Below are 26,152 nucleotides of genomic sequence, written 5' to 3' on the forward strand. Positions count from 1 at the left end.
TGTCTATGTATGTGAGTATATATCCCTAAAAGCTCATAATATTTTCGTTTTATGTCAAAATTCTTATATGAATAATGTGACATACCTTAGGGACCCTTCTCTCCATGGCTGCCTCCAAATAATGGATTACTCATTGTTCTTCTGCATCTGAGTTCACTGGGCAACCATCTATATGTTCGATGTAATACTCCTTCACATCCAAAAAATAGAGGCATACAAACCAATCAATACACTAAAAGAGAAATATGAGTAAAACAGTTAAATACTTGATAAAAATGTAGTCTCTCAAATTGGTGTGTCAAAATCTATACATGATAAACATCAGGTCCTTCGACACCAACGGTGCCATGAAAACTACATATTTCATGTCGGTTAAAGTGTATACAGTGTCAAACAAAAGCTTTGGCCAATATTTGCATTTAGTTTTCTATGTTATTTGACTCTCAAGAAGGCTCCTTTATAGCCTTGTTAAGAATTTTTTTTGTTTTTTGGTATCCAGTACATCCTGGAAAGCACAATCTACAAGCATATCAAGTATAACAGTTTAACGATATTGAGATTAGATTACATTTTTGAGATTGGGGGGATTTGTAGAGCTAGGGTTTGCAGCAGAAGTTAAGTGTTGGGCACCATGGAGGGGAGTAGGGGGGGGAGTTCCACTCCCTCCTATAGTCAGGCAGTCTCCAATCGAAGCAAGAAACCTCTGGAGGCTAAAACAGGTATTTTAGGAGGAGGGAATCAGAATAACAGAGGTACACAGGAACAAGAAAATGAGCGGGAAGAAGTCAGAAGAGAAAAAAGAACAGAAGGAGAAAACCAGAAAGTAGACACCAGAAATCGAATTGGACCGTGTAAGCCTAGGACTACTATCACACCCAGGGTGGTGTTAAGTGATCCAACACTGCAGGCGAATAGGGAACACATGGTGACTTACGCAATTATTTTTAAATTTATGGGGTTATGGCCAATGGAGAAAGATTTACTGTCCTGGATAAGGAATCACTGGAAACCTAAAGGGAGTATAGACCTACACCTAGGTTCAAAGGGTTTCTTCACTGTAGCCTTCAATAACATTGAGGATAAAGACAGGGTGTTTGAAGGAGGGCCCTACTTTTATGCTGCGGCAGACCTCTATATGTGGCCTTGGGTGATGAATTTTGTCCCGGAGCGCGAGACTTTCACCTCGGTCCCGGTTTGGGTAAGGCTCTACTTCTTACCATTGGATTATTGGCAGCCAAAATCATTAATAGCAATAGGAAACAAACTAGGGCACTTTGTAAAAATATCAGAGGCCACTAGGTGGGGAAAGTATACATCCTTTGCCCACATTTGCCTAGAGATGGATCTCTTGGGAGCTCTACTAGATGAAATAACCCTGGAAGTTTTTGATGAAGAATGGGTACAAACTGTGGATTATGAGCATGTTCCTTTCAGATGCCATGAACATAGGCATCTATTCAAGAATTTCCCCTTAAACAAAACAGAGAGCAAAATTAAAGCCACATCAGGGAAAGAAACTGATGGCTTTAACAAAATGGGAAATAGAGGTAAAGGAGGGAAAAAGTATCAAAAAAATCAATGAGGAAAAGCAGAAAAATCAGAATAGGTACAAGGTACTAGAAGAAGAAAAGGAACCAGATAATGCAAATCAAGCTCTGGAGGGCAGCCCTGGGGAGAAGGAAAAGGAAAAAAGCATGGAGGATACACATGACAATAACCAGCAAAAGGAGGATCTGTTGAATACCATGGACCTCGATAGGGACCAAGAGATGACCCCGAGCGAGGTGGAAACAGAGGATCATGAACTGCAGGATATTCTTGATAGGGAGCATCTAGATCTGGAAAAATTCCTGGAGCAGGGAAACACCAAAGGAATGGATTCACTACCACAAGAGGAGTTCAATAGAGTGCAACAACTGTTTTTGTGGAGAACTCAGGCAAAAGGGTCAGGAGTCAAAAGAAACCATGATAATCAGGATAACGAAGGGGTGAAAACTTTGAAGGAAACATCAAGACTAGCCCCTTGGAACCCAGGTAGGAAAAGGGGTAGGAAAAAACAGAATGAGTTGTTGATTGAATGTGGAAAACTGATGATAGATTCAGGTAAGATGAAAGACCTTACTAGTTACTCATTTACAAATCTGTCTTAATGAAGCTCACAACATGGAATATTAGGGGTCTAGGAAGTAAAAGGAAACAAAGGAATCTTAGCAACAGAATGAAAGAGGAAAAACCAGATATGATTTTCATCTAGGAAACTAAATGTTTGGTAGAAAAAATAAGGTAAATACACAACAAATGGCTAAGTAGGTATGAATATCTAGAAGTAAAAGCAGACAAAACAGCTGGGGGTATTCTCACGCTTTGGAACCCTCAGAAACTAGGTATCCTGGATGCTGAGGCATCTAGGAACTACTTATCAGTGGTTATTCAACCTTTGGGGGAAAAGGAAGTCTATTTAATCACAAATTTTTATGGCCCTCATAAGCCTGAAGACAAGCTTAGAATGCTTACTTCATTGGAGGATTTAAGAGACAGACATTCAGGTGTCCCATGGATTCTAGGTGGGGACTTTAACATGACCAGGTCCCTGTTGGAAAAAAAATTTGGAACTAGATTACTTGGAAGAGAGTCCATAGCATTTCAAAATTTTATAAAGAATATGAGGTTAGTAGATACAGAAACATATAATGGCATCTTTACCTGGAATAACAAAAGGGGAGGAGAGTCTCATGTGGCATCACAGCTTGACAGATTCTTTCTCTCTGAGGACCTTATTCTCACAGGCCTGGAAATGTCAGCGATGATATTCCCTTTTGGTGGTTCGAATCATTGGCCTGTACAACTTGAAGCATCCTTTATAGGTGCTCCAAGTAATAGACCTTTGAGGTTTGAAAATATCTGGCTCACCCATCCGGAATTTAGCAGCAATATAGAAAAATGGTGGAAAGAGGACATACAGGTTCAGGGTACGAAAATGTTCCTCTTGCATAAAAGATTGAAACATGTCAAAATCAGGCTTAAAGATTGGAATAAGAATGAGTTTGGCAACATTTTTGAAGCCAAAAAAGTAGTTGAAAGGAAGCTACAGGAAATTAATCAGATCCTCATCACAAATGGCTTCAACAAAGGAAGAAAGGAACAAGCCAACAACCATCAACAGGAATGGGAGGAATTATGCAAACAGGAGGAGATATTCTGGAAACAGAAATCGAGAGTACAATGGTTAAAAGAAGGGGAAAGGAACACTAGGTTTTTTCACAAATCAACCATGGAGCACAGGTCCCATAACAGGATCTCAAAAATCAAGGATTCACATGGAAATCAACTCAATACCCATAGAGATATAGAAGTTGTGCTAGTTCAACATTTCCAAGGCATAGCAGAGGAACCTCTCTTAGACAGATCACAATTCATCAATGACTTCACTAAGCACATTCCTAAGCTTGTGACAAGAAATGATAACTATAATCTAAACAGGCCTGTGAATGAAGAGGAGGTCAGCGAAGTCATCAAAGATATGCAAAATGGAAAGGCGCCAGGTCTGGATGGTTTCAATGTTGACTTCTTTAAAGCATGTTGGGGCATAGTCAAGCAGGACATACTTGATGTGGTGGAGGACTCCAAGAAAAATAGAACTATTTTGAAGGCGCTCAACACATCTTTCTTATCCTTAATTCCAAAACAGGATAATGCTATGACACCAAATAGATTCAAACCAATAGCATTATGCAATATGGTATATAAAATTATCTCCAAAATAGTTGCCAACATGCTTAAACCCCTTCTACCAACTCTTGTTTCTGAGGAGAAAACTGGTTACGTGGAAGGCAGACAAATTCTCAACATTATCATTCAAGCTCATGAGGTGGTTCACTCTCTTACAAGTAATAGGTAGGTAGGAATGATTATGCAACTTGACCTAGAAAAAGCATATGATAAGCTAAATTGGGCCTACATAAGGAAAGTTCTTTTAGCTTATGGATTTGACCATAACTGGGTAAGATGGGTAATGGCCCTTGTTACTACCTCTAGTTTTCAAATCTTGTTAAATGGATCACCATCCAAGACCTTTAATCCCTCGAGAGGTCTCAGGAAAGGAGATCCCCTCTCTCCCTTCCTCTTCATACTCATGATGGAAGGACTAGGCCTAGCTATCAAGGCGACCAAAGAAGAAGGAAAAATCCAGGGTTTCAGATTAACCGGGAATGTTAATGCTTTAACCCATCAACAATTTGTGTATGACACTATGAATCAGGGCATACCTACAGTCAAGGAAGCTCTAGCCTACAAACAAATCCTGAAAGACTTTGCAATGGCGACAGGCACAGAGGTAAGCATCTCCAAATCAAAGATTTTCTTTTTCAACACTAATATTTCTATTCAAAGAAATATATCTAGAATTCTAGGCTTTCAAAGAGAAATGCTACCCTCCAAATATTTGGGAGTACCACTAACAAATAAACCTCTAAGCAAGACAGCCTGGGAGCCGGTGCTTAATAAGCTACAGGAAAAAAGTCAGAAATGGACAAGCAGGTCTTTGAACTTAGCAGGAAGGCTAGTGCTCACAAAAGCTGTCCTTCAAACTGTCCCCATCTTTATGTTTTCAGCCCTTCCAGCTCCTAAAGGAGTCTTGCAACTTTGCAAAAATATCCAAAGAGATTTTCTTTGGGGTAAAGGTGAAGAGAAGAAAAAATGGGCCTTGGTAGCCTGGGAAAAGATATGCAAACCTAAGACACATGGAGGTTTGGGACTGGATGATCCTGAGGTACTAAACAAAGTTTTGGGGGCAAAATTATGGTGGAGATGGCTAAAAGACTCAGCTTCCCCTTGGGCACAAATTTGGAAGTAGAAATATGCAAACAATTGGCAAGACAGGGATCACATTAGAATGTCTAGGATTATCAAAGGCTCCCACATCTGGAACAAAGCTTGGGAGAATAGGAACATTGTTCAGAAACATAGTTTCTAGGAAATTAGAGATGGAAACCTTGCCTGGTTTTGGGAAGATAAGTGGCAACAGGAACCTAAGCTGTTAAAAGAAGAATTTGCACATCTCAAGAACGATACAAACAACAAAGGGTTACTCAAAGTAAATGATTTTTGGGATCAGGCAAACAACGGAGGAAAATGGAGGATATGGAAGAAACTAGTTTATAGGGATACCTCCCCCTTGAAGGCACAGGCAGAAGCTCTAACAAACATCCTGGAACAAAGGAAGATCCTGGTTTCAACAGATTCTGACCAGCTAAGATGGGGTCACAACAATGAAGGCACCTTTAACCTTAAAGAAGCTAAACGTACAACCCTTGGTCTTGACTTCACAATCCCTTATCGGGTTTGGAAGGATCTATGGCAGAACCAAGGCTGGATGAAGATCAAACTATTCATGTGGCTAGTGCAGCATAAGAAAATTCTCACCTGGGAAAACCTACAGAAAAGAGGGATTTCCGGTCCTTCCAAGTGCCAGCTATGTGAATCACAAGAAGAACCTATGGAGCATCTTCTCAACCTTTGTCCATTTACTTCCACATTGTGGAATGGGATTGCTTCAATATTCAGACAAACAGACAGGTACATGGATAGCATAACCAATACCTTAGAGAAATGGAGGAAAAGTTTCTCAGATTATGATACAGTCAACAAGCATGGGATTTAGCTCTAGGATTCCTTATCTAGAATGTCTGGAAAGAACGCAACAATAGAATTTTCAATAACAGGAAATTTTATTCCCAAGGCATCATGGAACTAATTTTAAATCAGATCAAGGAGACGATAGGAACCCTCATCAAAAAGCCCCCAGAGAATAACCCTTCAGATATTGATGTTTAAATATTACTAAAGTTGGGTCTGCAGGGGCTTATTCCTCAGGGTAATATCAAAAAGTCAAATCAAATTTCTCCTGAAAAAGACTTCTGGTATCCTCCCCCTCAAGGTTTTAGGAAATGCAACATTGATGGGGCCTCAAAAGGAAACCCAGGCATGGCTGGTTATGGTGGAGTGATAAGGGACGAGAAGGGATGTATAGAAATCATTTTCCATAGTAATTTGGGGAAAGCTACTAACAATATGGCAGAGCTCATGGCCCTTGAGCATTGCTTAGAAATCCTAAGAGACTCAAATCTTCATAACATTATAATAGAGGCGGACTCTGAGTTGGTTATCAAATCGGTCAAGAAAATCAGCTATGGCTCTGCTCCGGAAAAGGTTTCGAGTCATTGGAGGCTTCTTCAAGTTTATCACAGGATCCAATCCCATCTACAAAACATGAGAACCCTACGATTCATGCATGTGCACCGGACAGCCAATAAATTAGCGGACATTTTAGCCAATGAAGGAGCACTCTGTGCCAAAAACAACAATAAATATAATTGGACAGAGGTCCCCCAGGGCAGATTGAAGGATGTGTGTCTCAGACAGGCGAATGAGGACCGTGAGCTCTATCAGAACAGGGGATCCTGACAGGTTATAGATTCGGGGAAAGAGTGGATGTCATTCTACATGACGAAACAGACCAGGGATTCAAATGTAAAGAATATTCTTTCCTTTGAACGGAATTGTGGTACAGAACTCCAAAAACCTAGAACTCTCGGACGAGTGGGGACTGATAGCACTAGGATTGCAGGGAGCTTGGGCAAAGAGCGAGCAATCAGGAAAAATAGCAACATTCTTATCAATGTTGAGTGGCAATTTACTTAAGTGGGTCTTGCAGCTGGTTGGTTGGAAGGGGGTAAAGCAAACCACGGTAAAAAGAGTGTGGCTACAGTCAAAGTGGTTTTCGGGAGCCCTCAAAACCCTAAGCAGTTTTACAAGATTGCACTTGATGCCGCTAATTGATCAACACGTGGAACATGAAGGAGAGAGAATACCACCTTCATCGGGCAGGTAAGCCTCATTCTTCTTTTTCGCTCAATATTCTTTATAGCTGTCAGATATAATAGAAGCAAATCAACGACTATGGTTCTTAGTGCAAGTTGGCGGATTCGGGTTATCTTCCTTGCTAGTTTCTCTGCAAGGATGGGTTCGGAGAAGCTTGTGTGGACTACTTGCTCGATGTTTATCTCCTGGTGGACTTGATTTTTTGTTAATATGGTCTCTATTTCTTCGTTGGGTCTGCTTTTTTTCTTTTCGAGGTCTCTTGTCTCCTTTCCGTCTTTATTCCTCTTCCTTTTGAGCTCGGATGTTGGTTCGAAAGGTTTAGGTGGTGTGTTGTGTTGGGTGGGCTCAGTACCCATTGCTCAGGGTGATAGTTGCTCTATGGCACTCTTCTCCTCTAACTTTGTTGTATTTTATGTAACCTATTTTTAGCTTTAAATGAATAGAAGGACCGACTCTTGCTTCAACAAAAAAAAAAGTATAAGAGTTTGAAAAGGATGAGGAGAATTTTGAAATTTTGATGTTGTCACATAACCTAGAGAATGCACTTTCAATTTATTTCTTGAAATATAAAGTGTTTTATATATATATATATATATATATATAGAGAGAGAGAGAGAGAGAGAGAGAGAGAGAGAGAAATCACTACAAATACAAAAATGAAATATTGACATAAATATCCACATTTTCTAAAAATAAAACATTTACAAAACATGTGTACACATATACATACATGGAGAAATAGAGATACAAGTATTGAACATGGCATAGAGGAAATGGAAATACAAATACCTAACATGGAAAATATGGGTATATTAGATACTTATATTTCCATGTCCTCCATGTCTCGTTTCCTAGTGTCATATGACTTAGCATCCATCATATTTTCTAAGGAAATTAAAAACATGCACATTTGCATTACTACAAATAAAAGGATTACATCTGATAGCTCATCATACCAATAATGATACAACCAAAAGGCCTGCTAAAAGGCGTCCGAAAATCACAAAAACTGATTTCAAAAGGAAATATTAGTGGCATTAAAGAAACGGAAATAAAAGGCATTGTCCTAATCAACAATTCACCAAATCACTTCACAAAGAAATTAACCGGATTGGGAGGATCTCTTTATCCACATCTCCATTAAAGCATCCATTGTTTATTTAAATTGAAGTGTAATATCATTATCCAAAGTTGAAAAGGGGAACAAAGCACATGGAAACAAGCAGAGAAAAGATGGATTATGTAATTTACTTCAGCTTTATCTCAGGATGAAGATAAATTTATTGGAAATAAGGAAAAAAAAAAAAGTCTAATTATGACTAAAATAAGTTAATGGGATTTATAAGTACAAAAAGTATTGTCAATTAGACTTATTTTTGGTGGTTGAAAAAATTGATGTTAATCTTCGGCACCTAAATTCAATTCTCATAAATGACATATTAAATTTATATCAAATATCTTAATGTAATAACTTTGTGCTTGTTAAATAGTCTTCTTAGGATTTGAAGATCCTACCTTTGCTATGGGATGGAAACCATGTACTTGAATAAAGATTAAAAAATAAAATACAAGAAGCACAAATGGGAAAGCAGGAACGTGAAAGGAATCTCTTAAAAAGGAAAAATAAAAAGAAAAAAGCTAGACTGGTAGGAGGGAAAAGATCAAAATAAAAAGCATTAATAGGAAGAATCATTATGAAACTCAAAGAGCAGTGATGCATTCATGGATTTTTTTTGACATCGGCGGCGAATACTGACAATATCATGATGTGACTTAGGCAACAACTTTGTGTCCTTAAACTATCATGGGATCAAATATATTTAGTTCGGGCCTTCATGGATGAAAAAATTAGTTGAAGAAATAAAATGGAGTTGACAACAACCAAGCAGCAAAATTGAGTTCAGCAATGCAAAATATTGCATTGGTGTGATGTCCTACTGTGCAAAAGGATTTTAATGAACTGAACCTTCAGTCGTTTATGAAATTTGAAAACAAAAGAAAGAATGAGATAACTGTAACTTGTGTTTTACCTCCCAACACCACAGACAAGTTTCAGATTCAGCTTCGAGAACATCAGCATCTGCTTTTGGAATGCCATAGAAAGGACGTTGTCCAATAAGCAACACTGAACTTCTTACAGCTTCCAGTCTGATCTCTGCTCCCCCATTTTGATCTATTTTGTCCTTAAACTTCTCAAAACTGTTGCACTAGTTTTGAGTATGGAAGCCTAGTTTCTTCCAGAAATTGTGCAACAATCACATTGGTATTGTTGCTACCCATATCCATGATTTCATCAGAGCTTAAGAGCTATATTTTTCAAACCCTTCACTGAAATACTGGAACAGTGAAGAAATTTCCTGCTCAAATTTCCTCCTTTAGACTCTAAACCAAAGGTTTCCAGAAATAAAGAATGTTTTCTCTTCGATCCTTTTTTAGTTGAAGGTGTACAGGACATTCATGAAACGTTTATTTTATTGTCGTTTCTACCAGATGCCATTACATGACCATTGGGGCTTATGGGGGTCATCAAAATATCATCAGTGCATAAAACATATTTCTCTTCAGAATATTTAGGCTCATTTAAGTCGCCCAATATCTTAAATTGTGTGGCCCTAGTATAGGGATTTACATCTGATTTAATGGTACAAGATTTCAAAGGCAATTAATCCAGTTTCATGTTCTTAGACTTTGGCAGCAACATTGTTGTTGCTTCTGCAGCTAGACCAGGGGAACGAGACGAATGTAAAGGCGAGAGCTCAGGCTTTATGCCATCGGAACTCGGCAACAAAGTTACAACATTTTTCGGTGGTCTTCGAGGAGATTTTATAGGAAGAAACTCCTTTTTATAGGAATTTAAACTATTTTTTGGAGGTCGGCCACGAGATCTAGACGAAGGATTACAAAGCCCTGTCTCATTTTCAGTAGCCATGGGTTTAAAAGGCTTTTCTTTGGTGTCCTTTTCCACCTTTCCCCCTTCTACGATTCCTGACATAGAAACAACTTTAGACATCGTGTAAAAGCCTGAATACCAATTCGAATTTCAAAAAAGCAACCGCGACAGGAGTAAGCCTATTAAAAAATTAAAATAATTTATTACTGAGAAGGGTTTGCATACCACATATTTGTAATTTATTATGATTTCATGGGTGAATCTTTTCACAATGGATGGGACCGGAATTAACAGAGTGCTAAGGATTGCATAGGAAAGCTAATCCGTGGAAAGCTTTCACATTTTCTCACAAAAGAACAGCATGGTTTTCTAAATGGCAGAAATATTATTGACGCGGTGGCTATTGCTCAATAAGCTCTACACTCTATGCACACAAAAAAGCTTGCTGCGGCCATCCTAAAAATAGATCTCAGGAAAGCCTATGATTGCATTGATTGGGGCTACCTGAGGTGCCTCCTCATAAAGATTGGTCTAAATGATCAATGTACGAGATGGATAATGGCATGCGTGGAAGGCGTGAACTTTGCTATTCTCATCAATGGATGCCCATCTCCTTTTTTCGTGGGTGGAAGAGGTCTTCGCCAGGGATGCGCCCTGTCTCCCCTGTTATTCATTTTGGTTATGGATACACTAAGTCTCCACCTGAAAAATGCTTCGTGGCTGGAAGAGGTCTTCGCCAGGGATGCGCCCTGTCTCCCCTGTTATTCATTTTAGTTATGGATACACTAAGTCTCCACCTGAAAAATGCTGTGGATATGGGGCGTATTGGCCCGCTGTCTATCTCAAGGGGATGTTTCATTTCCCACAATCTCTTCGTGGACGACATCCTCCTATTTGCTATGCTCTGTCGACGATATTGGGACTGTCTGCACGGGATTTTGCACTCTTTTCAAAAAGCAACTGGGTTATGCATAAACAAAGGAAAATCTATTTTACATTATGGAAATGTGGATTTGAATGATATGGAATATGTATCACAGATGTTCGGGATTCAGGCTGCTCCCATAATGGAGGGTATGAAATATCTAGGCTTCAACCTTAAACCCTCGGCATATTCCATTAACGACTGGACTTGGATCACAAACAAATTCTATAAGCTGATTTCGGGATGGGAATATAGGTGTTTATCAATGGCAGGCAGATTGATCCTTACACAGTCGGTGCTCACCCAATTATCAGTCTATTGGGCGCAGCTTTATTATTTGCCTTCGGCTATCATAAATAGATTAAACAGACGGATGGCCTGTTTTATATGGGGAGGGAATAAAGAAAAGCGCAAATTCCATCTCACAAACTTAAGATACTTAACCCTTCCAAAGAAAATGGGGGTTGGGGCATCATGCAGCTACGAATTTTTGGTATGGCCCTTCTTTGCAAATCCTTGTGGAGAGCTGTCTTTGGGGACAAATTCCATCTCACAAACTTAAGATACTTAACCCTTCCAAAGAAAATGGGGGTTGGGGCATCATGCAGCTACGAATTTTTGGTATGGCCCTTCTTTGCAAATCCTTGTGGAGAGCTGTTTTTGGGGACAATCTATGGAGCGCTGTGGTGAAAACTCCAGAACAAAGACATTCTATATTGGTACAGGACCAAAAGTTTTGGGAAAAATCAAGGATCAGTCATATGGAGAAGTCTTACAAAGATAACACAATTCTTCTTTAAGAGAATGTTATGGAAATTTCAATCTGGCAATCACATTTTAATTGGTATCGATCCTATTTCGGGAGTACAATCAGACTCTCCATTTCCTCAAAAGCTCCTTACAGCCCTTCATCAGAAAGGAATGTTCTTTTGGGCACAGGTAATCAAAGGATGGCAGGGATCTATTCCCACGTGGAAAACAGCAATTGAGCTGGGGCTGGAGGCTTCTCTAACCGATAGTTGGAATAAGATAATCTGGGATATGAAATTAGCAGGTTTATACAGGTCTGAAGTGAATGACAGCATCGTTCTACAGATAAAGGAAGGAAATTCAAATGTACAGGGAAAGGATATTTATCTTACCATGATTGCAAATCATATGGATGCCTCCCGTTGTATTTTCCCGGTGTCCTTCTGGAAAACTGGTGTACCTCTCAAGATCACGTTATTTGCATGGTTAGTTTTCCATGATAAGAACCTCACTTGGAATAATTTGCAAAAAAGAAACTGGCAGGGACCAGCGATATGCTCTATTTGTTTTGCAAATACAGAAGACAATTATCATATGTTCCTAAATTGTCATATCACCCGGAATCTTTGGAATCGTTTGGCTCTTCATTTCGGTTTTGCTATCTTCTATCCCGCCACTATAACGGAGGCCTTTCACTGGTGGAGCGCCCAGAAAATCGAGTGGAGACCTATTCCTCTACTAGTTTTCTGGTTTGTCTGGAAATGGAGAAATAAAATAAAAAATTGAAAATGGGAGAGAGGATTTCGGTCTCATATTCGACAAAATCATTCCTGTTTATTCTTCTATCCTACCGGCTTCTCCCATGCAGCCAAAATATCAGCAAATAATAAAAACAAAAATTCTCTCCACTCCCCGGGCGCACTTCGACGGAGCATCAAAGAATGGAATATGCGGCTGTGGAGTATATATACACTTAGCAAAGGAACAAAGCTACTATATCTACTGGAATGGAGGAATGGGAACGAACAACCGAGCCGAGGCAATGGCCCTCCATGGACTGCTCATCTTCTGCATCTTTTTGGGAATTGGCTCAATTCAATTATATGGTGACTCAAAAGTCATTATAGAGCAGGTTACTGGAAAACTATCTATAAATAGTGACTCTCTTATGGGGTGGATGAACAGAATTGCTGATCTTTGGGAACCAACTCGTTTTCCTATATCCCATATTAGGCGCTCGCAAAATTTGGGGGCCGATGATCTTTCAAAAAAAGGTTTGCTATCCTGTGACTCTCTTATGCGGTGGATGAACAGAATTGCTGATCTTTGGGAACCAACTCGTTTTCCTATATCCCATATCAGGCGCTCGCAAAATTTGGAGGCCGATGATCTTTCAAAAAAAGGTTTGCTATCCTCTCCAGGTATGTGGCACCTGAGCATCACTGTGGATTCCTTTACTTACTGCCCACATCCTTTCAAAATGCCCGGCATTTAGTAGCTTCTCATCTTGCAGGTTTGTTTATTTTGATCACTTGCCTTCAATCCGTTTTTATCCTGTATAAAGGACTAGCTCCCTTCTTTTCTTCAGCTGTCTTAGAATATAAATGAGACTCTAAATCCAGTTTTTTGTCCAGAACTTCATAAAGAAAACAATCTTGTTTTCTGATATTTCTATGTTGTTTTCACTAGCTGGAATGTATCAGCTGTTCTGTTATGTACTCAATCACAGCATGTACCGAATCTTTTGACTTATATAATACAAATATTCAACTTTTTCTCTTGAAAAAAAAAAGAATTGCATAGAAAAAATGTATCTTTCTAAAATATCAATATTTAACTTCCAATCCCTACAAAACGCACATCCACAGAATCAGCGAAGTATCAAAAACTTGATTCAACGACTGAATTGAGAAATGAAACACCCTGAGAGCTCAAATTTCACGATATTACACTCTCTGTGGCCTCGGCCCCTGCCGTGAATAGATCTCCTTAATTTAGATAGAATGGTGTTGATCATGATCATACTGGTGAGCCAAAAAAAGGTATCAGAAGTTTAATGATAGGAGAAGATTGCGGAAAATGCAGATGGGAAAATGGAGAAATTGGGTTCCCTCTAAAATGTTGTCTGATTTAAAATTCTCGCCGATATTTTAACATTTCCACTAGATTTTCCAGATTTTCTAATGTTTAAATATTTACCACCACTGTCACACCATTGGCACTACGGATCTGTGACAAGGATTACTCAAAACTAAACCAACGTGACTATGGGTTTGATTCTTCCACCCTTAATATATAATGTTAGAGAACACACAAACCTAGCGTAAATGACTTTTATTTATTAATGGAAGATTGAAAAAACGTACATATTAGAAATGGTAAACAATATAAAGCATGCAACAAAGTCATAAAGGTTATATAAATTGAAATATAATGTTAAATATAAAGGTATTTAATTTAATAATAAATATATAATCTATATAATGTCTTTGTTTTTATCATTGGATATATATGCATTATTATCATAGAAACTTTATCTCAATATCATATGGAAGAGCGTATTCTTTGAGTTTATAGATAACACATGGTAAATTAAAGTTTTGAATAACTAATTATATTAATAAACAAGTTTTTAATTAATAATAGTGATTTTTTTATTGTGGCAGTCATGGCGAGTGCCTCAGGGAGTACAAATCTCTCTTTTAATAATGTGGGTGTAAGAGATGGAAATTCTGGTTCGAGCCATCAGATGTAAGCACCCCATGGATCAACTTTGGGGCCAAGTCGTGTGGATAGAAACAAAGACGATCCTCCACTAAGTTGAATTGGAAAAATTGTATCAAGAAAGATGCCTCTCTAAGGCAGTCAAGAATACGAAATATGAAATAGAATCAGACAAAATTGGGAGTTGCATCCAACATATGAAGGATTGTGCCTTAATATGAAAGTTCATTGGGATTTGGCCAATAAAGAGAGCATTGGTTAGATGGATCCAATTAACATGGCAATTGAAGGGACACATTGATCTTGAGGTAAGAGCACAGGTTTTCTTCATGATGATTTTTGAAAATCTAGAAGACAAAGATAGAGTATTCAAGAACAGCCTAGACTTTTTTAATAATGCAATGGTATTCATGAAATTCTAGCAAGAAAGGTACAACCCAAAAAAAATTATATCTCCTCACAACCCTAATTTGGGTTCCCCTATGGAGAATATTACAAGGTATTGGAAACATGATTGGATATTTTGTGAAAATATTCAAAGTGGCCAAGCATGGATGCTACACCTCATATGCAAGTATATGTGTGTATATGAATGTCTCTTAACCACTACAAGAATCAATTGAAATCTACTACCATGATGAGGTTTTGAAACAACCTCTATATTATGAGCATGTAGTGTTAAGATGTTGTAGGTGTCATGAATAAAACTATTTATTCAGGGATTGTCCCTTGAGTCTCATAGAGGAAACAAAAAAAACTTCAACCAAAATTAGATAACGGTGATTTTCAGAAAGTCCAATGATGAGTGCTAGTATTGCAGCAAGGATGTTGCAACTCCTGGGCTACCAGCTTTATTTATCAACCCGGGGTTCGTACAAACTTGGAGATGATAGTGGTATATGCACAAGTAGAAGTCAAGGTCCTACCTATTTTCACTTGTTCATCTGGCGAGAGAGCCCAGGGGTTCCAAGCCAGACTTCTATAGAGTCAGAAGAATCTTGATTCTTTGATGGAATAAGAGAAAATCTATTCTAAGAGAGCTACTCTACTATAGTAATGAAGAAAACAACATGTAATTCTAAATCACACCATATCCTAATTAACCATTTAAACAGTTATGCTAAGCAAAATTGCTAAATCAACACTAACCTAATGTTGCTATCTAAGTTACAGAAGCAAAGAGCATCAAACCAAACTAATGTGTAAGCAAGGAAACTAAACTAAGTTTGTTTTCAATTTTTTATTTTTTTTTGGTAAAATCATGCATGCAAGTTAATTGTTCTTGTAGACATGACAGGTGGATGGAAGGTGGTTGAGGATGGCTAGAAGGAGTATTGCGATGATCGGAAAGTGTTGGAGTATGATTGAATAACCAAATCAAAGGTCAGGAGTGGCAGCATTTAAAGAATACGCAAAACAAAGTTCGGGAAGGAGTTAAGTGGAAGAGCAATCGAAGATCAAAATCAGCGAAAGGAAGACGTAATGAAGTAGCAGTGCACAGGAACCGTTGGATCATTCAAATCAACGAACAATAAAAACGAAAGATGAGCGGCGGAGATATTATCGCATGAGATTACGTTAATAGATGGATGAACATGATTAATGGAAGATGAGCGGCGGAGATCTTATCGCAGGGATTAAGTGAATAGATGGAAACACTAAGTGAATAGATAGATGTTTCGATCAACGAACAGGATTAATGGAAGATGAGCAGCGAAGATCTTATCGTGGATATTAAGGGAATAGATGGATCGATCACACCAAGTCACGTGTCGGGAGAAGGTGGAAAACATGCAGAATGATGGAGTGGTCTTCGTAGGTGGTAAGCAGTTTCTCGCGCGCCCTAAAAGCTGTAAGCAGAATTCCTAAATTTTACACGATTAGCCTAAGTGAGTGACATGTAGCATGATAAAACCACTTTTCTCGCATTCTCTCGATCAGATATCAGTCGTGCAAGAGTTCACGTGAGATTGCGCGATAGCCATTAGATCATGTGGGATTGATCAATGGTGGAAATCGGCGAAGCTAGTTGGCGATCGGGTGACGTGATAGTCGTCGGATCAAGCGAGGCAGATCGACAGTGGAGATTTGAAGCGTCTAAAGTCAAACATTGAAATGAATACGCACGCGGTTGACAGTGATTGGCAAGGTTTGTTGTGGATTAGACGGTAAGGAGATCTATGGGTATAATCTGATTCAAATGTGATTTATTGGCTTCCGCTTAAGCATTTCGTGCTGAAGGAAATGAGAATATGAGTGAGATCTTATTACAGAAAGAGAGTGATGGAAAAAGATGACGATGAAATGAACCAAGTACTAAATCAAGACAACAAACTCTAAAGCTCATGCGAGAACTAGAAATTGTTGAAAATGCAACAAGATGATGGAGCTTAGTGAAAAGAAGTCGCCTTCACTAAGTGGTCCCACAGGCTATTTTTGGCGCAATGTTTATTTTTAGACTATGTCTATTTTTAGACTATGTCTATTTTTAGACATATGGATCATGGTCTATGAGTTGCAGGATGCTATTTATGGATGATTGGTCATGTTGGTAAAAATAGATGGACCTCTATTTTTAGACATATGGGCGGAGTCTATTTTTAGACTAGCAGGCTAAAAATAGAACAGTCGAATATTATTAGCTCTTAATAATATTTGGACTATAAACATTATCTTATCCTCTTGGAGCACTTCAGTTCGAGCTACGGATGTGGCACATGCAACTGCCAGAAGGAAATACGCTTTTCTTATGGGTTAGTTGAGCTATTGCATGAAGGACTTCAGTTAGAACTCAAGTGATTGAGTTTGGTGGAGTTGATTGAGGAGTTGATGGAGTTGTGTTCAGTTTGACTTAGTTGAACTAGTTGTATTTAGTCTAACTAACAAATACACTAGTGATGAGTGGTGTGAATTAATTATTAATTAATTCACTAATTATTAACTCATAAATCAACTAAAGAATACATCAGTTAACTCAGTGCATGGACAGTTCAGTGGAGACAAATGTTAGAGGTGAGTGAAAGGGCAAAGACAGTTGTCAGTGGTCACTATAGTTGTGCATGAGATTTTCACATGCATGGATTGAGTATTGCCAATGAGGATTGTGTGGTTTAGCCAAGGGAAATACAATTTTGGATCAGCCATTCTCATCTATTCTCATGCAGGATTGCGCAATGGAGGCAGGCAAGCAGCGGAGGAGATTTGAACCTGTGATTGATTCAGATCTGAGCTAGTTTGTGTGTAACAGGTGGAGATAGTACTGAGTACTTGTGAGGAGTATTGTACTATGTATTGTTACATGTTCTCAATCATTATAATATACAGATAGTTGGGGGTTTTTAGCTGTATGCTTTCCCCGGGTACATACTGTGTTGATATGTGTGATTGATGTTTCAATGTGCACATGCGATTGCATGTGATGTTTTTGATTCCGCAAAATTGATGATCAATGGTAGAGGAGGTTATGTATTATGCATGCATTCCGCAAATAGTGTATAATCAGGATAATCTCTATGAATAAGTGTTATATTATTCAAAATTTCTACAGAAATCTGGGTTTTTGGGGTTGCTGAAGGGTCTCTTCCTCAAGTCATGGTCCCAGAGGGAGGAGGTGAGGCCAAGACACCTGCTGACAATCTTATGGTGATCTTTTCTCCTTGCTAACCTGCTAATTGAAAGACAACACAAATGGAATCAAACTAAAACACAACCAATCTACTCTACACTGTTGTAATGGAAATGCGGCTACTTAAGCAAATGAACGATTAAACCATGAATCTATGCTAGCATACATGTACAATAAAGAGGAGCCTTGGCTGCTAGGGTTGGGCCCTAACCCAAGAGCTTCAGCCCTCTGAGTTAACTCAGTGTTGGCTCAAAACAAAACTCATTCTTATTATCAAAACAATGGATTACATCAAAAACTGTCACAAGTCTTGCAGCTCGAAAATAGAGTAAATTTTTACAATCAAAAATCCGAATCCTACTGAGGTCCTAGGCCTCTCTACTTATACATCTGAAGTCTCCAACAACTTCCTTAAAATTAGGGAGGCTCGGCTCCCAAACTCGAGATAAACTGGTGCTTTGACTTTCACTTGCTCAGCTGCCTTCTAGTCCTCATGATTTGGTTGTTTGCACTTTGAGCTAATGGAGGAATATTCAAATGGAGAGGTAGTAAATGAGGAGGATTTACCTCCTATAATTCCTCTCCCTTGTCCCATTCGAGTTTTGACCAAGGTCTTTGCCAAAATTCCTTACTTTTATCCTTTAATCTTGCATTAAATGCACATTAGACCACAAAGCAAAATATCCAACTCTAACTCATCTCATAAACAAAATATAATCAAAAGTATGCAATAAGTTGTGAGAATAGTTGGTTTGACTAAGCTAGGAGGTGAATTAAGGCCCATATAATTACCCAATGATGAGGCTCATCATCACCCCCCTACTGAAAGTGTTGCTCATCCTCTGAGCAACTTAGTCAATGTCCATGTCCTTCATGGCTCTAGTAGCCTCTCTGACATCCCATGCCTCTGTTGTGGTCCCTTCTTGTTCATAAAAGCCTGCTTTCCTTTCTACTTCTTCCCACTGCCTCTTTTCCTCTTCTTCTTTTCTTCCTTCTAGCATCCCTAGGAGTAGTGGTGGACTGAATTTTAGGCCTATCCAATTGATCTTCAACCTTTGCATTGATTGCTTATACATAGGTGTCTCGTTGAGTTCCTCTCTCAACCTTTGAGGGGAGTGATATTCTCTGATCTTCAAGCTGTGTGGCAGTGTGTTCCATCTCCTTAAGTAGGCATGTATACTATCCTCTTCTAGCATCCTAAAATTATCCTCAAAATGTGAAATTGATTGCTCTTGGGCAGCAAGATATCTAGGTGCCAGCCGAGGATCATTTGCAATTAGATTATGGGTGTTGATTAGGGCCATGGTATTTGATTGTTCAACTCTAATGAAAAGAGGTTCATTTTTCTCTCTGGCTAATATTCTTTTCATCTCTGCAGCCCTTGACTCCTCATGGTTCATCCATGATGCCAAAGCCATTAATCGTAGATCTCCTGGCTTGGAATTAGGATCCCAAACATTCACGTTTGTGAGGGCCATGTTGTGCAAGTAAAACTCAGCCATTTTGGCCCTATCCTCTAGTGTACTTTGATCACAAAGATCAATAAACTTCCTGTAGTCCTGAAATGGCATGGTGCCCCTTTGTGCTAGTGTTTTAATCTGAAATTGCATTATTGCAGCCATTGTTCTCTGAGGTAAAGAGCATAGGATTTAGCTGGCATCCTACACTGGATGACCTCCATGGAGAGGCTGGCCATACATGCTAGTTGGTTTTCCCTTTCCTGCAGCTGACCTCTCAGCGATGCATTTTCCCTCTCAAGTTGAACTCTCATTATTTCTTCTCTATCCCTTAAGCTACTTAGCTCTTTGTCCATTTCCTTGAGCTTCTCTTCCATGTGCCCAATGTCTTCCACCGCTTTCGACTTGGCGATTTGCATCCATTTGTGGGTTCTGGCCCTCTCTTTCTCAAGTTCGAAAAACAATGGGATGGCAAATGTTTAAGGTATCACCCTACCTCCTTCAATAAACCGGTAGTAGGAGTCTAGGTCAGGTTGGGGACTTGGTTCCTTTGTTTCAGGATCTTTCCCTTTTGTTTCTTGCTGCTCCCCTACCTTGCTTTCCAATTTCTATCCTTCCTGTAGTTTTTGTTGTGGATCCTATAGGATGGCCTTACCCTTTAAGGAAGTTGATTTGGTACTAGGCCTCCTTACATAGGTGATTGATGACTTAGGGGAAGTCAATTTGTCTCTTGGTGTAGGGGAATCTTCAATCTCAATAGGGATTTTTGTTGATATTTGAGTCATAGGGTTATCCACCCTAAGCATTGCATTGCAAATTAGTGTAAAGTCGGTGGACTCTAATAGGCCTCTGCACACTCAACTGCAGAGCCTCTTCCTACTACTACAACCCAAGACACTTAGAACTCTACTCTAAGCTCAAACCATTCCTTCGCTATTCATCTATTCATCTTGACTTAACTTACTTTACAACTTAGAGCCTCGCTCTATTTATACAATCCCATGGTCCACAGACTATGGGTTTGCCGACTTTACACTAATTTACAATGCAATGTTTAGGGCGGACAACCCTATGACTCAATTGTACACTTCGCGCTCCGCGCCTGCAATTCGCGGAGTTTTACAACATCTTTGACCAAAACTTGGGCTTTGAGCCCCAAAACCTGTTGTGGGGGGATTCCATGCCCAACAGAACCCCAACACAATCATCGTGACTCATCTCGAGTCACTCTGCTAGTGTGGCGATCTTGGCACAGAGCCCCTCCAATTGTTCCTGCGCTTCCCGGAGGTCCGCGCCGCACTGATTTGCAGTCTGCTGGATCTGCTCCATTCTCTCGGTCGAATGCTCACTGTCAAGGGCAAATCCCTGTCTTAAGTCATGCATTGCCTTCATATGTGCAAGCTTTCCTTCGATGTATACAGTGATGAGGAAGGCCTCATCAATCCAAGGCTAGACGCGCGCTTTAAGGACTGCCTCTTTTTGTCACGCGACACCCACCTGTTCCTTCAATGCCTTTGCCTATTGTAGCTTCACAAGCTGCTGAGTTAGGACAATTGTCTACGCCATTCCGCGCACACTGTCATACTGCGCTTGAAGCTCCCGTGCCTCTGTTTCCAAGTGTTGTATGTTGGGGTCCTCTTGTAATGAAGTGAGGACCGTGAAGGATTCTTCCAACATAGCGGTGCAGTTCTGTACTGCCTGTCCTATTTCCTCCAGCCCTTTCTGAATAACGTCAGCGTGCCATTTCCTAACTTCCAGGGGTGTAGAGGACTGCGCCTTTAATCGCAGTTTGGCAATTTGAAGATTGAGGTCCAGTTGTACCCTCGTTGCTTCCTCCTTTGCCTCGCGGAATCCACTAGCTAATTTGTGGATTCGTATTCCAACTGGTAGGTCTGTCGCGATTTCTAGCTCTGGAATGTGGCGACATGCTTCCTCTACCATTTGCTCCAGCTGCTGCTTCTGTGCAAGCACTTCATCGCGCTGGAGACTAAGCTGCTCAATGTTGATTCTCTATTCACTGAGAATCTACACTGCGCGTCCTTCCCTAGCGCGGAGTTCTGTTGTTGCTCCGTCCTGCAGCTGATATAATGTATCCCGCAGAAGGGCAGCCAAGTTTAGGCCAAGTCCCTTGATCTTGCCCACCGTGGCTCTGTCCTCCTCGCTTTCTGCTGTGAGCGCTCCATCCGACAGCACTATGGTGTTGGCCATTTTTGTGCACAATAGCTGCTCCGCTGCTGATGTACCTGTGGCTCTGTAGGTGGCTACTGCTCCTTCCTGTGAGGGTCGCACCTGAAGTTCTTGTAGCTACGCCCGTAGGGCCCCCAACACATTCTATTGCTCCATCATTGCTTCTTGGAGCTCTTCCCGAGTGACCTCGCGAACTGTGTCGCCGATGTCATAGAGGTCACCCTCTGTCAATGTAATTGGCTCGCTGTCCAATTTGGAAGCCTTGGCCTTCTTTCGTGGACCTGACCGCTCCGCAACGTGTAGTTGTTTCAGTTGCGTGGATGTCGTGCTCAGATCTGCGCATTCTGTTGTATCTGGTCCCTGTCCTGTAGACACGTTTTGGCCTCCTTCCTCCTCTGTCGCAGTGGCCCCTATTTCTTGTGTTGTTGCTGCTCTTTCGGCGACCTTTGCCTATTCCGTGACTGCCTTTGCTGCTTTGCCGGCGACCCTTACCTCCGCAGCCGCTTGTTCGTTATGCCTCTATTAGGCCAACTTTGTGACACACAACTTGGTTGCATCCTTCTGCTTTTGTGCTACTGATCTATCCCTTTCTTCCAGATCCGGGGCACGCCACTCAGGAGGCCATGAGTCGAGCACAGAGAAGATGGCATCATCAATTGCGATGAAGGAAGCTTAGTCTAGTTCTGCGTCGGGTCCTTGCGCGCCTTGATATATACATTGTGCATATCTACCTTGAAGTCTACAAAGCTCCACAGAATGTTATATACTATTGGGGATAGGCACAGCCTTTGTTAATCCACATCCAGACACTTGCCTCCATGAGCACCCATAAGATCTTAGTCTCACGGATCCGCATGGCATCCTTCGTAGCCTAGAGCGACGCATATTTTGCAGCCTCTGGCAAGTCCTGTTCAATAGGAGGGAATTGACTGTCCTCAAGTAGTTCCCCTGTCACTAGTAAGATAGACAAGAGCAACCATGTGTAGTGGAAGGTCTTGCCCTGCTCCTGAGCTTCCTTGCAGTTGGTTAGAAATTCTTCACAGAGGAATTCGGCCCAATTGAATTGGACCCCGTCCGCGCATTGTTCTGCCAGTTCAACGACCAGTGCAAGTACCTCGTCTCCGCAACATTTTCTCATCACCTTTCCGGTCAACGGTTGGGTGACTACGCACACCCCTTTGTCTTTAATGCTACTAATTACATAGCCTCTCTTCTTCTTTTCCAATTTATACTTCTTCTTCATGGCCTCTGCGAGCGCCAAATCTCCGCTTTTGCCAGTTATCTCTACGGGGTCCTTTCCCTTACAGGGAAGTCGAGAAATCCTATGAATAAGTTCTGTCGTGATGGGAATAGGCTCCTCCAGCCATAAATACCCATTGTGCGCCAGGCAAAATAGCTGCCTGATGACAAAGATTGTGATCGGTGCGCAGTGAAAATGTGGAATCCATAGTAGGTGGAGTAGCTCGACCTTCTCCATGCCGCGCAACCATTTCTGCAGCTCTAATGTTGTAACGGGCCCCTCATTACTTTGTTTCATGAGGTTCTCCATCTGTAAATGTGGGAACTTTTCGCTATCCACGAGGTCCCAGTCTTCAAATTTCATCGTGGGCATGCAGCCCAAGACTGAGCCTTGAAACAAGATTCCATCTGGGAGGAGCAGGGTGTGGAGTGTGCTCTTAGCAGCATCCAAATCCTTGGGTACTTTATCTTTTCCTTTTCGCGGAGGGACGTACTTGGGCACTTTTGCTGCAATGCGCACGACTAGATGTCTTCTTCCATTTCTTCATCCGCCTCTATCTCCTCTACAAAAGCCTGGAGGTCCTCCTCCTCATCCTCTGTCTCAAGGTTGACAACCTTGCCCTTGTCTTCCATGGAAAGTTTACCAAACCACAGATTTCGCGGGAACAAGCGGATTGGTCCTGCAGCTTGTGTGTCCTTCTTGGGCCTTGGCATCTGAGGTGATTTCAAAATTTTCGGTGCATCCTCCACCTACACCGTAGGGCTCTGCGCGTCTTCCTCGACAGTACTTTCTACAAAACAGACACCTCTCCTGGTAGTTGTCATCTCGTTTGAACTGTCTGTGGTAGTTCGCAAACTTGGGGGCTCAAATACGGCTTGGCACTGAACACTTTGTGCTCTTCATAATAACTCAAATATCAAATGAACAAGTGTTGTCTCGTGGCTAACCTTGGGAGTTTTATAATGTCTTTTGAATTTGAATTTTACTGTTCCCCCCATTTCTGAGTCATTAATGCATTCTTGGTGGCAGATCGTCCCAAATCTAGCTTTTAATTCATGCCTTAATTGCCCATCGCCCGCTCCCTTTTACCTTAAATTGGTCATCTTGTCATGAACAGTGACACCAATGGTTACTTTCCGGTTTACCCACGCAGCAGCGCAGCGCCCAGTGCGCGGGCGCGAGCCTTGTACCATGTTAATTCTGCACGCACCTCCTTCACCGCACAGTTCCTAAACAGACTCTTTTAGAGTCTCGCGCTCTCTTTCAACTGTCTGGAGCGCTAAGACTCTGCTCCCTACGACTAGTCAGGGGTTTGCACCATTTGTGCAAGACTTCAATTCACCTTCCAATCTAGTCTGTGGACACTCCTCAATTACCCTCGCGACAGCTAGTGCGGCGCATTCTACCTCATGTGGTGTGCTCCTCTTCTTACTGCGTTTGGTCAAGTACGGTCTCAGCCATGGTAGTAGAGTCATGAATTCTTGGCAACAATCGTCTAACGCAATGGTATGGTCATTCGTATCTCGCCTTGTCATCCTTGGTTTATCAACAAGACATGCTTGCATGACCTCGATTTCCAATCTTTTGATCTCAACGTCCATTAAAATTCTTTTCTTCCTCAATCATATCCGATCTTCTTCGAGTTTTTGAAGTCTAAGGTTCCATCGCTAAATGGCTTCCTGAATCCTTATATGTTCGCCCTCACATAGTCGTGTGATTCCTTCGTCCTAGTCTTTGCGTGCTCTCATAACTGCGAGAGCTATTACATCTGGATTCCTTTTGGTACTCCCTTTAGAAATCTCAGGTTCTACATTGTTTCGCACCTTGGGAGTCATCTCCATGCTCAGGCTTTTGAACATGGTCCTATAGGCCCATCGAACTGCTAGCACGCGCAGGTCCCAATCAGTTCATCTGGTCTGGTAAACCTTGTTCAGTATTCCGCACACCCTATCTAATTCTTTGTCGTGGAAAATTGGTAATGCACATCGCCCTTCGTGTTGTTGTGGTTTGTTCTGATTCTCTAGGTTGTGCGTTGGTGCGGATTGTACAGCATATGCCTGTATCCATCGGGAAAGGTGGGTGTGCAAGTCGTTCCGCCCCATCTGATTGGCTTTCATTCGAAGCTGGGGTTTTCCAAAACGTAGGTGCATCATCCTTCTGCATCCGCGCCAGTCTTCAAAAGTTCCTTGATGCATACCCCACCATCGTGCGGGTGTTGCGCACAGTGCCCACTTCAGTGCATCGAACCGTTGCTGCTCTGGTACTGCATTTTCGAATTTGCTCAGAAATTCATCCACCATTGACAATCCATCATATGTCGGCAGCTCCCTTGCCTCTGTTTTTATGCAATGCAATGACCTGATCATCATGTTGCAGTTCAACGTTGTTACTTCGTGCAGCCGATTCTGCCATCGCTCTATCTCTTCGTCTGAATCCGAAGTGTAGGATCTTTCACGCTCCCACGAAATCCTTCCATCTGAAGTCAGGTTCACCCAATCCTCTCCTTGTGCAGTTATCTTATAGATACAGCCAATATCGTCGTTGCGCACAGGTTTAGTGTATCGCGTTCCCTCGGCTAGGTCTAGCGGTACTACTACCCGTAGTGACTTTTTCTCAAAGGTCATTTTGAGCATCTTTAGATTTATGACCCTGTTCATATCAGTAGCCCAGTCTATTCCTAGTAGTGCGGGATAGGGATTGTTTTCATCGACAATCTCTATCACTTCTAAATCCACTTGCGCACTCATGCCATCAATATCGACTGTTACCCCTTGCAATCTTCCCATGGGAAAAATCTTCTGTTGGTTCGCCATTCGTAACTGAATAGGGGACCACTGTAACCCAAGTCTGCCCATGCATTCCCATGTTTGCTTTGGTAGTACATTCGCATCCGAACCCATGTCCAAGATTACCTGATCCATTTCGTACTCACCTATTTGCGCAGCCAACCTCATCTCCCTTCCTATGCGCAATGCATGCTTTCCTAGTTTCCGGACCACGCGTGGTTCTCCTGACCCTGCGCACCTAGTGATAAGTTCCTATAGCCCTTTGACTTCCTTGCTGTCGCGCAGCAGTTTCATGCATGTCTCTAGAAAGGTAGTGAGCATGGAAGGATCCATCCCTGGTTCTAGTTGATCCTTAGTACCTAAAGTGGAGGCCTTCGTGAAGCTCTTCTTAGCTTCCATGAAAGTCTCCTTCGCGCGTTCTAAATCAAACTCGGGTTCCTTTGTAGGAGCCTTGCGAACCCCCACACTTTCTTCTTGCTGCTTCCCTTTATCCTCTCCCGTCATCATACAACTCTTGAGCATCATGTTTACATTTGGGTCTTCTTCGTGCAGTTCAGACCTCATCATTTGTAAATTCTGGATCGGCGGGGGCTGGAGTACCCCTTTTTCACGCATCTTCGCTATCAGCGAAGAGCAATCTTCTACCTCATGATCAAACTGAGTACAGTACCAACATGATATCCTAGTCG

The 26,152-nt window shown here is 41.2% G+C and overlaps 1 long non-coding RNA gene across 3 annotated transcripts in view; it reads right to left on the reverse strand.

The window, feature by feature from the left end:
• Nucleotides 1-26,152, reverse strand: part of LOC149243921 (uncharacterized) — a 109,856-nt gene that overhangs the window by 46,827 nt on the left and 36,877 nt on the right. For all 3 annotated transcript variants that reach the window (XR_016246715.1, XR_016246716.1, XR_016246714.1), the window contains one exon: nt 86-190. This is a non-coding gene — a long non-coding RNA (uncharacterized LOC149243921). The remainder of the gene's footprint in view (nt 1-85; nt 191-26,152) is intronic.

This window comes from Pinus tabuliformis, chromosome 8 (genome assembly GCF_031772625.1).
Source record: "Pinus tabuliformis cultivar Carrire ecotype Pingquan chromosome 8, CPIR1, whole genome shotgun sequence".
NCBI lineage: Eukaryota > Viridiplantae > Streptophyta > Pinopsida > Pinales > Pinaceae > Pinus > Pinus tabuliformis.